Raw genomic sequence first — 12510 nt, forward strand, 5'->3', positions numbered from 1 at the left:
CCGAGGAGCTGTAAACCTTACATGGGGTGACTTAGATAGAATCAAGAACAAGCTCTTCCAGTTCTCAGACCAAGGCCTTCTCCAGACCCTGAGCAGAAACATGTAATCTTTGAAAACTGTTTGATACCCGTATTTTATGGTATCAAAATAATGAAAATGATGTACCAGTTTCTAATATTCCCTTAGTTATTATCTATTAGTGGTTAAAGACAACAACACAGTTTACTATCTTCGGCCCTAAGGACATCATCCTTAGGATCTTCTTAGAAGTCTCAGAAAGCTGCAGCTGAATGACCAGGGCTGTGGACTCCACTGAGGCTCAGCTGCAGGAGGAACCAGATTTTATTGCAGATTCTTTAATACATGTTTTGTACTTGAGATTGGAACAACAGTAGTTGAATTTATATAGGGAGAATATGTTTTGGTATGTTAACCATGTAGTAAAGGAGTTCTTGACCATTTTTGCCAGTTAGCAAACAGTTTTGTTAAAAATAAAGCTCATGCCTTTTTTCTTGAGGTTTGGGCATGTCATTCTAAATCTCACCTCTGCTTTAGAGTGTAGACCTAGTTCCTCCCATTCAATGCCAGTCTGGGATCCGGGCAGTTGTAGTAAATGCTGCCACTGATTAGTGTCCTAAGTGAGCTTTACAGTACCACGTTCCAGTCCACTCGCCTGTCTCTGTGTAGCACCATGCTGTCTGTTGTAGGTCCACGCTGGCCGGACTATAAGAATTCACTGTAGAAGGTTCAGGAATGAAGCGTTCTCAACGGTGCTCTGGATCTGAACTCAGCAGCTTTTCTAGATGGTGCTCCCGCTTGCTTTCTTATGCGGAAATAATCTTCCTTTTTGTGATGCAACAACTGAGGGAAGGTGTCTTTGAAAAACCTTTGGGTTCTTCCTTTCACAGCTTGTTTCCTCGGTCTGTATCCTTATTCTTTGTCTTACTTGAGAACTTCCTATTGAAACTGGAGATGGTTCCACTGTGAAGGAGTGAGGAAGTGATCTTACAAAAAACTGAGTTTGGTTGCCAGTTCATTTTGAACAAAAGAAACCAATCACAGTGGATACAGAGTGTGTGACTGTGAGTGTGAAAATTCCAAGCCAAGCAAGATCAGGCAGTCTTTATAAAAGCAAGACAAAGAGGGCGTGTATGTGAGAGAGACAGACCAAGAGATACATACAGAAAGAGAATTCTAAAATTCATCTATTAAATATCTGTAAATATTTTCTATTATTGAGAAGCCCCATTCCTGTCTCTCCAAACCCTGCCCACTCAGAGAATCTCCGAGTGAAGGGAAGGCACCAAAAAACCCAGTTCTGCATTCTTGGCAGCTACGGGACTTCCTTCCCTGAAGTTGCCAATTGCCCAAATCAGCTTTTGACCATACTTGGGCACAAACCCAGCTTGTGGCAGACACATGACCCTTTTCCTACAACCTATGTAATCGCCCTGCTTTAGTTCGAGTGTGTGGATTCTCCAGCCTCAATCTCTGGAACTGGAGAACTCACCCGGGAGTTGCTTTGCTTAAATAAACCTGTTACACTTTTTTAATTCAGCTTAATCTGGTTTATTGCTTTGGCAGAAAAACCTATTAATTATTCATTCACCCTCTTCAGGTTCTGAGAGTTCCTGTATCTTGGTGATATATCAGAGATTTAACATTTCATTTATACTGTCTGATATAAATTGGGATACAAAGTTCAATAATCTTTAGTGGTTCTATGATTCTGGAGAGTTCATCTTGATTATGCTCATGTTTGTCCTGTGGTGTTGTATGTTTTCTCTCATGTTTGTCCCCAGTGCCTTTACCCATGCTAGCCCAGCAGTTGTTGCTCAGCCGGTCCTCTCAAGAGTCCACTTTTGTTCTTGTTGGCATTGCCTGTGGTTTTTGTTTGATACATTTTGTTGACTTTGCCACCATCTAATCTGTTACTTCCTTCTTGCTCTTTGTGTTTTGTTTGGTTTACCTTTCTTTAGTGTAGTCTCTTGAGATAAAAACTTATATTATTTTTAGTTCACTCTTGATAGTACAAGCCTTTCAAGATAAAAAACTTCTCTAAGCTTCAGTTGCCTCTCATGCATTTTGATGTCATGTGTTTGGTTTATCTTAAACCGTTTCTTGGTTTTGCAGTTTCCTGACCTATGAATTGTTTCAAAGTCAGTTGTTCAGTTTTCAAGTGTTTGGAATCTCTTTTTTCAACTTATTATTGATTTCCAGTTAAATTTTGTTGTGTATTTCTTGCTATATTTTACTTAAAGCTTTTAAAGGTATATAGCGAGGGGCTGGAGAGATGGCTCAGAGGTTAAGAGCACTGGCTGCTCTTTCCGAGGTCCCAAGTTCAATTCCCAGCACCCACATGGTGGTTCACAACCATCTGTAATGAGATCTGGTCTCCTCTTCTGGGGTGTGTATACATAATAAATAATAAAATCTTTTGAAAAAGGTATATAGCAAATTGAGACCCTCATCCCTACAAATAAGTGGACTTAGCAGTCTTGTATGCATATTGATTTTCACGTAGAAATAAGAGTTATTCGTCTGTTATGGACCTAAACTTCTAGTATTTCAGGTGCAGTGGAAGCTTTGATAGAAACAGCTGCAGCAGAGAAGGAAGTGGAGCCTTTTCCAGTCCCTTCATTTTCCTGATGTGACTTCTGGGATGAACAAGGTTCTATTGTGTGTATATATACCACATTCTCTGCATCTGCTCAGCTGTTGATAGACATCTGGGCTGATTCCATCCCTTGGCTGTTGTGAATAGTGTAGTAGTGAGTATGGGTGTGCAGGTGTCTCTGTGGGGTCCTGACTGTGACCCTTAACTGGGTCATATGATAGTCCCTTTAAAGAAATTATACTTTTCCGTGTGTGTGTGTGTGTACATATGCAGAATCAGAGGACAGTGTGTGGAGTCTGTTCTCTTCCATCATGTAGGTCTTGAGGATTGAATTCAGGCCACTGGCCTTGGCAGCAAGCACCTCCGTCCACTGAGCTAGCTTTCTGAATCTCCTGTGATAGCACTCTTTTTAGTTTTTCTGAGAAATTTCCACTGATTTTCATAGTTAACTTGTAATGGATTAAGTAAAAATGCTGTGGATTCCCGAGTGGGCAGTGGGCAGTGGGTCCGAGGGCAACCAGTCACAGGCAGGGATAGTGAAGTCCCCCTATGGCTGCAGCAGGCCATGAGTCCCAGGCAGGGAGCCACGTGGTGGGTGAGAGACCTCGACAGGGCAGCCAGTTCGACAAGGAGAGACAGACAGATGGGCACACCACAAGACCACGCCACAGGTCTCCAAAGGAGGCTGGTCCCAGGCAGTGAGCCATGCATCAGGAGAGAGACAGAGACATAGACATGGATAGGCATGCCATGCAGAGTGAGGTTGGATATTTATTTAGTGGGTTATGGAAGGGAAGGGGAGAAGAGGAGAAGAGCAGAAAGAGAGAGAGAGAGAGAGATGGGGGGAAGGGGAGAAGTAGGGAAAAGGGAGAGTCTGAAGCTGCCTCTTCAAGAGGGAAAAGGAAAAGGAAAGGGGAAAGACTTGGCTGCGAGCAGGAAGGAAGATCTGCTTCCTTCAGTGGAGTCTGTTGATGAGAGTAGGGCATGAAGTTCCCGTTATCGCTGTGTGAGGGTCGATGTGTGATTTAAGCTGCTGTTGGTATTGTTTCTTTTATGAACCCGGGTGCCCTTGTGTTCCAACAAAACATTTCTAAACTGGTGTCTGCCTTGGATTGCTTTCCAGGGGCTTGGTGGGGAGGTTGTTTGTGTTGTTTTTAATAGTTGTCCAGCGTTTTGTGCTTGCTGTTGGGGGAGAAAGCACATCGAGTTCCCCAATGTACTAAGCTGCTAGTCTTCTGAAATATCCCCAAGCTGTTGTTTAAGTAGTTATTTTAAACATCTAAGGAGTTTGTGGAGCTGAACAAACTACTCTGTCGTGAATTTTGTGGCATTTCTTCCCATGCTTGGTTCTGCTGTGTCACTGGACAGGTTCCTGTGTTCACAGGAACTGGCAGAAACTTGAGAGTGTTTTGTGTTCTGTCAGTAACGGAAGCAGCTTCTCCCCTTGGCCCTTGGGCTTTCTCTGGGGTTTGTAGTGTCTGATCCTCTTGAGGAGAAGCAGGGGCAAGCATGCTGTATGTCCTTCGTTAACCAATTATTCTCAGTGAAAACATGGCTTTAGTAATCTTTTTTTTTTTATGTCTGGTATTTTCCACATGTGGCTCCTTTAGGACAGTTGAATTTTCCATTCTTGTAGATTCATTTCTAAACATATAATCAAAGTAAAATGTAAACCTTTAATTAAAATTTTCCTAGAAAACAATAAGATGTATGTACAGCTTCACATTTTGAGTTTTCTTTACTGAGGACCTTAACATCAGCTTTAATTTTCTTTAATGCAAAGGAACAAAATAATAAGAGCTAAAATAAGTTTGTTTATATAGATTTTCAACTTTAGAGAATGAAAGATTTTATAATAGGATGTCGATGCAAATAGTGAGCATACAATTACTGTAACAGTTGCTAGGAGAACATATTGTAGTTTCAATGTTGATTATTAATTTGCATTATAACTGAGAGGACCACAGTGTATCAGGCAAAACGCTTTGACACAAATCTATGTTTGTAGTTAGTTTTCTTTTATTGGGAGCTGTTACGCCCGCCCAGTGCGTCTCTGATGCTGCGTGTCTGAAGCTGTGAATCACTAGGTCTATGGGGTCTTCTCCGGCTTGAACTCTGGGCTTAGGATGAATTTCCGGTCTTCCAAACTAGTCTCCTAAAATTTTCATGATGTGAACAGATTCCAGGGACATATGCCTGCACTGCCATTGGCATTCCATGGACCTTTTTAAACCAATCATACCATTTAAAAATTTTCCCCAACGATGAACACAGATTAGCTGTCGCTACTTGATGTTTAATGAGAGACCATGTAGAGAAGTTTACACTCACCTAAAGCCCCATGTAAAAGATGTTGTTAAGTACTAACTATGACCATGCTCATGAATAAGCAGAAGTATCTCATGCTCTGTTCAGCCCTAGCCCTGGCCCGGCAGAAAGGATGCCAGGAACACCAACACCTTCTTCATTGTCTGCCAATCTGTTTTCCACTGATGAGAGTTTGTTAAAATGTTTATTTGTAACAAAAAGTATCACAAGTAAAAGCCTGGATAAACAAATGTCAACTTCTGTACAGAATTGCTGTTAGAATGAGTGCATGTTTTCCATAAACGTAAAACATTTGAATTCTAATTCTGGATGACAGCATCCAGTAAGCCTTTTGTGTTGTGGCTGTGTTGATATATTTCTAAACTTAGGGGTATATAAGAATAATCTCATGTGTGGTGTGGTTGCACACACATTGAATCCCAGCACTTTAGTAGACTGAACCCTGAGAAGGCCAGCCTGGGCTACATACAGGTCTCAAAGCAAACCCCTAAAATAATTTCCATCATACTTCAGTCACTCAGTGGTACATATATCATGTATATTGCTTTCCCTATTTAAAATGTGGATACAGAGGAAACATTAAACTTGTTTGAACAATGGTTGTACATATTTTTGTTAAGTTTTTTCAAACCAGAGTGCCTTTTTCTTCCTTTATAGTCTTGTTGACTCGCTCTGACTATGGCTTGCATTATGAAGGGTTTCTGTGGTGGAAACCCTTGTCTGGAAATAATGAAAATCATATTTTTGGAAGCATTTAAGAGTGGTTGGTTATGAACATGACTTATTTTGTATGTTAGAGGAAACTTTACTACTGCATGGAAATATGGGCCAGAGGAGACCGAATGATACTTGCCCAGCGGGAGAAAGTTAATGTGTGATAGGAGAGACGACTATAAATACAGATTTGAAATGAAGATATAATTACATTGTTTGAAAGAACAAAATAAAAAATATCTGCAAAATGTTAGTGGAAGGACTCTGGGTGGATGGATGCAAACATGGCTACCAAGAAAGGTTTTCTTCTTCTTTTCTTTTCTTGCTTGTTTGTTTGTTTGGTTTTGGAGACAGGGTTTCTCTGTAGCTTTGGAGCCTGTCCTGGAACTAGCTCTTGTAGACCTGGTTGACCTTGAATTCACAGAGATCACAGGTGCCTCTGCCTCCAGAGTGCTAGGATTAAAGGCCAGGGACCTATGCCTGCACTGCCATTGGCATTCCATGGGCCTTTTTAAACCAATCATACCATTTAAAAATACCACCACCACCACCACCAATTTTCATTTTTTTTGAGCTACCAGCCTCAGAGACTGCATGCACACACGCATCCCAGTGGCAGCGACAACAGACATGAATTCAGGGTTAGTGTTCCCTTGTCATTTTCTTTGAGCACAGGCCAAACTCGTTGTTTTTCTTATATGGAAAAAAAGATGATAGGGCCTGGAGAGAAAGTTCAGTTGTTAAGAGCACTTGTTAGTCTTGCAGAGTCCCAGGTTCAAGTCCCAGCCCCACATGGTGGTTCACAACCATCTATAAGTTCACTTCCAGGGGATCCAATGCCCTCTTTTGATCCCTGAGGCCACCAAGCACGCACATGATAAACATACATACATGCAGGTAAAACACATAAAATTAATAAGTTTTTGATTTTTGTTTTTAAAAATCAATAGATGGATATGGAACTACTATTTAGAGTGTTAAATACTTAAGTGATGGATGGGGGAAGCATCTCTTAAAATGTTGATGGTTGTTGGACGGTGGTGGCGCATGCCTTTAATTCCAGCACTCGGGAGACAGAGGCAGGTGGATCTCTGTGAGTGAGAGACCAGCCTGGTCTACAAAGTGAGTTCCAGGACAGCCAGGGAAAACCTGTCTCAAAAACCAAACCAAACCAAACCAAACAAACAAACAAACAAAAAATATTGACGGTCAACGTTTTCCAGAACCTTCTGGGTTCCTACTGGGAACCTGCTGGGCATCCTGACTTGGGGTGCTAGCTAGACATGTAGCATTTGGGGTGCTAGGTAGACGTGTAGCATTGATATTTTCCAAAAACCCTTCAGACCCTGAGAGCTCTGGTCCAGCTGGTGTTGATGCAGCTGACCTCAGTGAATCATGCCTGATATGCATCTCCATGACTTGTGGTGCCTGCCCTCACCAATGCTTGGTAAAAGTGCTGCGGCAATTCTGGGTGAGCATGTTTGAGTTCTTTCTCAGGTGCTCTTTGAGCGCCTTCTCACTGGACTGTTGGTTTGCGAGCCAGGATGAGTCAAGCACAAAGCTAACGGGAAATGTCATGTTCTTTAGCGTTTTCTCTGTATATAAAACATTTCTGTGGAAAACGAGAGCCTGTGTGGGGTTCTCTGCGATTGCTTCTGTACACGTAGCTCTTCTGGGCCTTTCTGTGTGGGATTCTCTGCGATTGCTTCTGTACACGTAGCTCTTCTGGGCCTTTCTTCCACTGTCCTTACCTCCTGTTATCTCGCTTCTGAAAGCTTTGTTATACAGTGCAGACAAAAGATTTGCAGAGTACAATAAAGACCGTGAACTCTGGTATATAGCAGCTAGTTTTTTAGCCAAATGCAATCCCATGAAGGATTTTTTTAAAAGGCTAGAAAATAGATAGAAATCTAAAGAAATACTTTTTATGAGTTCTCATTAGCACAATACAAATTTCTGTGATACTTTTAATAGAAACTATAAAACTTAGAATCTTTCTACTTTATAATGACAGAACGTGTGAGATCCTCAGAAGTATGGATTTGCATGAACTTATAAATATACACATTTATTGAATTGTTTAATCTTAGTTACGTTGAATTTCAGTCAACTCTTTAAAAAGTTCAGTTCTTAGAATTTTTTTTTTTTATGGTGAAAAAGTGTATATTTAGAATTAGCCGGCTGGGCTCAGTTTAGATGATTCCAGTCTTGTTGGCAACATCCAGAGCATCATAATCAGGAGCCAACCGAACATATGCCTTCTTCTCTCCGTTGGGCCTTATGAGGGTGTTGACTTTGGCCACATCGATGTCAGAGAGTTTCTTCACAGCCTGTTTGATCTGGTGCTTGTTGGCCTTGCCGTCCACAATGAACACAAGTGTGTTGTTGTCTTCTATCTTCTTCATGGCTGACTCGGTGGTCAGGGGGAATTTGATGATGGCATAGTGGTCAAGCTTGTTCTTCCTGGGCGCACTCTTTCGGGGGTATTTAGGCTGCCTTCGTAGCCGCAGGATCTTGGGACGCCGAAAGGTGGGCCATGTGCGGATCTTCTTCTTTTTGTGGCTGTGGACGCCTTTCAGCACTGCCTTCTTGGCTTTCAAGGCCTTCACTTTAGCTTCGGCTTTGGGGGGGAGGGGGAGCTTCCTTCTTCACTTTCGGCGCCATCTCGACGAAAAGGGTGGCCTACTCCAGTTCTTAGAATTTTAAAAAACTTCTGTGTGGTCATTCTTATAAATGAAGCTGTTTTTTAAAAAATGGTGTAACAGGTGTTTAGAAATTTTTGCTTTTCTTGGGATCCCAAAATGTGTGATGCAGTATTATCATAATAACAATTAATTTGTATTATCCATGTTCACATGATCTTAGGAGTAAAAATGGAGGCAGCATAGAAAAGTTTAAATTTTTACATCTCTCCATATGAAATTGTCATAAAGTGACAACTTTTGAATTAAGACCCATAATCCAAGTTTGTGAACCCAGAGGTCTCTTAGTGTTTTATGCAAATACTGCTAACGTGAGTTTCCTATTGATTTTTCATAAGGGGTTTGCATTTAGAAGTCATAATTATTTGTGGCTTTAGTGAGATTCTTTAATATACTGGAAAATATTTGTATATGTGTGTGTAATATATTTACACGTGTGTGCAGGTGTAAGTGGAGGGCCACATGTGTGGCAGTCAGAGGAAGACATGGGACATTCTGATGTACCAGTCTCCACTTGGCTTCCTTGAGTCAGGATGTCATTTGGCTTGGAATGGGGCAGGCAGCCAGCAAGCTACAGTGATCCTCCTGTCTCTGCCCTGCATAGCACTGCGGCTAGAGGGGGCACATACTCAGCCACACCCAACTTTTACATGCTCTGGGGATTTGACTCAGGACACCATGCTTGAACAGCAAACACTCTGACCCACAGAGCCATCTCCTTAGCCCCTGGAGAGTTTTTAAACCAAGTATTTAGTCAGTGATGATCAATACCTCTCTTTTTTAAGGTAGTTACTTTTCTTATGGGAACTTCAAAGAAGTAAACTAAATGAACCATTTTGTAATACTGTATATGCGCTAGCTAAATACTTTCTCCTTAAAACATCTCCCTGATTTAAGCTTAGAAAGTGAGATGAAAGTAGTAACATTGTAATATTCTTTTCAGAGGACAGAATATGGGTTGCTTTTAGTTCTTGTCTGTAAAATGGTGAAATAAAGAGGTATTCTTGTCTGTGATGCTATGCTGTCTTGAGACTGATTATAATGGCTTTATGCCAACAATGGACACCTAGTGTTTCCTGCAAGTCAAAGCCGAGAAATTCCTTTGTGATATCTCAGTACAGAGGAAGAAGTCAGACCTAGAAGAAATCTGCAATAGACAAGCACTAAAATAAAGCACAAATGAGAACCTGTGAATGTGGTCTCCATGAGTCTTGAAGAATGGAGGAGATAAAGAGCTTTTCCGAGGAGACATCCATGCATCGATACAAAGCAATAATAAAGATGCTAAGTTTTAGAATAAATGCTTTTAAAATTCAAAGAGAATATATCTGAGGAAGAGAGCTGAGCCATCTCTGTTGCAGTTAGAGGTGCCGCAAAGAGCACTGTCTTGTTTGGTTTGCTTTTTCCTGCAGCATTCTCTGTGGCATTTTGGCAGGGACTTCAGGTGCCATATTATTTGGTTAGATACGCAGTAAACATCTGAGAAGTAACTTATTTTTAAGAATCTTGTGTGGGGTTCTAGTGAGTAATTTAATAAAGTACAAGGCACCAGGAAAATGTCAAAACAGGTGACTTTTCTTAATTGAAGTGGTATCTATCTTTTAAGCTAAGAATTTTCTACTGGGGATTTATTGACAAACTTGATACTTAGACATAATTGAGGCAAATGGTTTCTTATGCTTCTCAGCTGACATACATGCAGGTGTATTTGATTTTAAAAGTCTCCTGTAAATAATTACATTTCATAAATGACACTCTGTTAATGGATCTTCGTAATTGCTAAGTTGATTCTTTTTAATGTTTGTGAGTGCATGTATGTATGTTTGCGTATTGCATGTGTGCAGGCATATACATACATTTGTAAGGAAAGGTATTGGGTCCCCTGGAAGTGGAGTTACTGACAGTTGTGAGCTTCCATGTGAGTGTTGGTAACTGAACCTAGATCAAGAGCAACCAGTGCTCTTAACTACAAAGCCATCTCGCCACCCCCACTAATTTGATTTTTTACTTTAAAGGGTTATGTATCGGTGTATTTGTAAAATAACTAAATGATTGTTTTTTTTCATTGTGCTTTCTGATATTAATTCTCAGTGATGATAACCTCCTGAATATTAAAGCTGTGAACATACAAGAAGCTCTTTGTGATTATGTGTTCTATCCTGGCAAGCCTGACGTTGGCGTGACTAGGAGTATTAAAAGTGTTCATTATGCCTCATCTGTTTCTACGTCAGGGTCTATTGACTATCCTTTACAGTCTGTGACTGTGGGCTTATTGTCCTGTTTGTTTGTTTGTTTTTTAATGTGTGTCTAGTTTTTGTTTGTTTAGGGGGGTTTGCTCTTTCTGGCTATTTTGGTGTGCTTTGGCGCTAAGGGTTGTTTTTATAGTCAGCACTATGGCTGGTATGTTTTGGGACTCCACAGCACATTGGCATTGGTTCTCTGCCACTCAGTTATGCCTGGTAAGGATAGACGTTGCATCGGGTGAGTGTTCTTGTGGTTACAATAACATTTTTTATAAAGGTGGCTACAGCCGGGCAGTAGTAGTGCATGCCTTTAATCCCAGCACTTGGGAGACAGAGGAGCAGAGGCAGGCGGATCTGTGTGAGTTTGCCAGTCTGGTCCACTAGAGCTAGTTCCAGGACAGACTCCAAAGCTACAGAGAAACCCTGTCTCCAAAAACCAGAAAAAAAGGTAGTCACTTTATGAAATTGAGTCTTGTTATTTAGCACTGCTGTTTTTACATATGTTTTAAAGTCTTGTTTAAATCTTTCAGTATCTTGATCATTTTGGAGTCTTGAGCTTCTCTTAATTGGTGCATTTCTGGGTACCTTACACTTCTGGTCCATAATGTCACAGCTACTTGTGAAAATGCTGGGTATTTTCCAACTTTAAGTCAGAGCAGGACTTCACCAGTACCCCTGGTACCTTCCCTCCTGAGAGAGTGGCCTTCTGGCTTTGTTAGGGTGGGTGAAACCTCTGGGATGTGGTTCTCACGGTGAGGCCTCTTCCGGTCTTCAGATTTGGTATCAGGGTTACCAAAGTCTTTGCTCTGTCTAAAGCAGAACCCCAGTGTCTCCCACACTGCTTAAACTTGGACATCTGTGTCCTCCTGTCAGCTCTGAAGCAGTGCTTCTTTTTTTTTTTAATTTATTTATTTATTAAGGATTTCTGCCTCCTCCCCGCCACCGCCTCCCATTTCCCTCCCCCTCCCCTGACCAAGTCCCCCTCCCTCATCAGCTCCAAGAGCAATCAGGGTTCCCTGATCTGTGGGAAGTCCAAGGACCGCCCACCTCCATCCAGGTTTAGTAAGGTGAGCATCCAAACTTCCTAGGCTCCCCCAAAGCCAGTACGTGCAGTAGGATCAAAACCCATTGCCATTGTTCTTGAGTTCTCACTAGTCCTCATTGTCCACTATGTTCAGCGAGTCCGGTTTTATCCCATGCTTTTTCAGACCCAGGCCAGCTGGCCTTGGTGAATTCCCGATAGAACATCCCCATTGTCTCAGTGTGTGGGTGCACCCCTCGTGGTCCTGAGTTCCTTGCTCATGCTCCGTCTCCTTCTGCTCCTGATTTGGACCTTGAGATTTCTGTCCAGTGCTCCAATGTGGGTCTCTGTCTCCTTTCATCGCCTGATGAAGGTTAATATTCATGAGGATGCCTATGTGTTTGTCTTTGGATTCACCTTCTTATTTATGAAGCAGTGCTTCTCACCTGGCCCCAAGTGTAGAATTTTCTAGAGTCTCCTCACTTTCCCCATCACTCCTCGGGTTCCAGCTGTGGGCACTGGTGCAGCCTGCACATGTCAGGACTGCTGAACTTGGATGTCTTCGTCTTTTATTATTCCAGTTCTGTAACATTTTGCAAAACTCCTCAGTACTTTTCTTTTTAATATTTGTAGGGTTTTTTTTTTCCCTTAGAGGATACTTACCTCTTAAGTCTTTCATCCATTTAAAAATAATTGGAATCACTTTGCAGCCAATTAAGCTGACCAAGTCACTTTCCCCATGAGGGCCTGATGTGCAGGGATTGCAGATTGCAGGCTTCTTGGTAGTATGTGCAGCCTCTTGCCTAGTTGGGTTGTCCGAAGGGACCTTGACAATAATTTTCTGGCAGTTATCCAAGTCCCTGATCTCAGTGCGGTCCCCAGTCT

General features: G+C 41.7%; 1 protein-coding gene and 1 non-coding gene across 5 annotated transcripts in view; both read left to right on the top strand.

The window, feature by feature from the left end:
* Positions 1-12510, top strand: part of Lrrc28 (leucine rich repeat containing 28) — a 101985-nt gene that overhangs the window by 44626 nt on the left and 44849 nt on the right. The gene's annotated exons all lie outside the window — the stretch shown is intronic.
* Positions 12330-12464, top strand: LOC121454951. The gene has a single exon (XR_005975391.1). It is a non-coding gene; the product is annotated as a small nucleolar RNA SNORA70 (small nucleolar RNA).

Source organism: Microtus oregoni, unplaced genomic scaffold (assembly GCF_018167655.1).
Source record: "Microtus oregoni isolate MIOR12 unplaced genomic scaffold, Mior012 000000F_ref0000247, whole genome shotgun sequence".
NCBI classification, from domain to species: Eukaryota; Metazoa; Chordata; class Mammalia; order Rodentia; family Cricetidae; genus Microtus; species Microtus oregoni.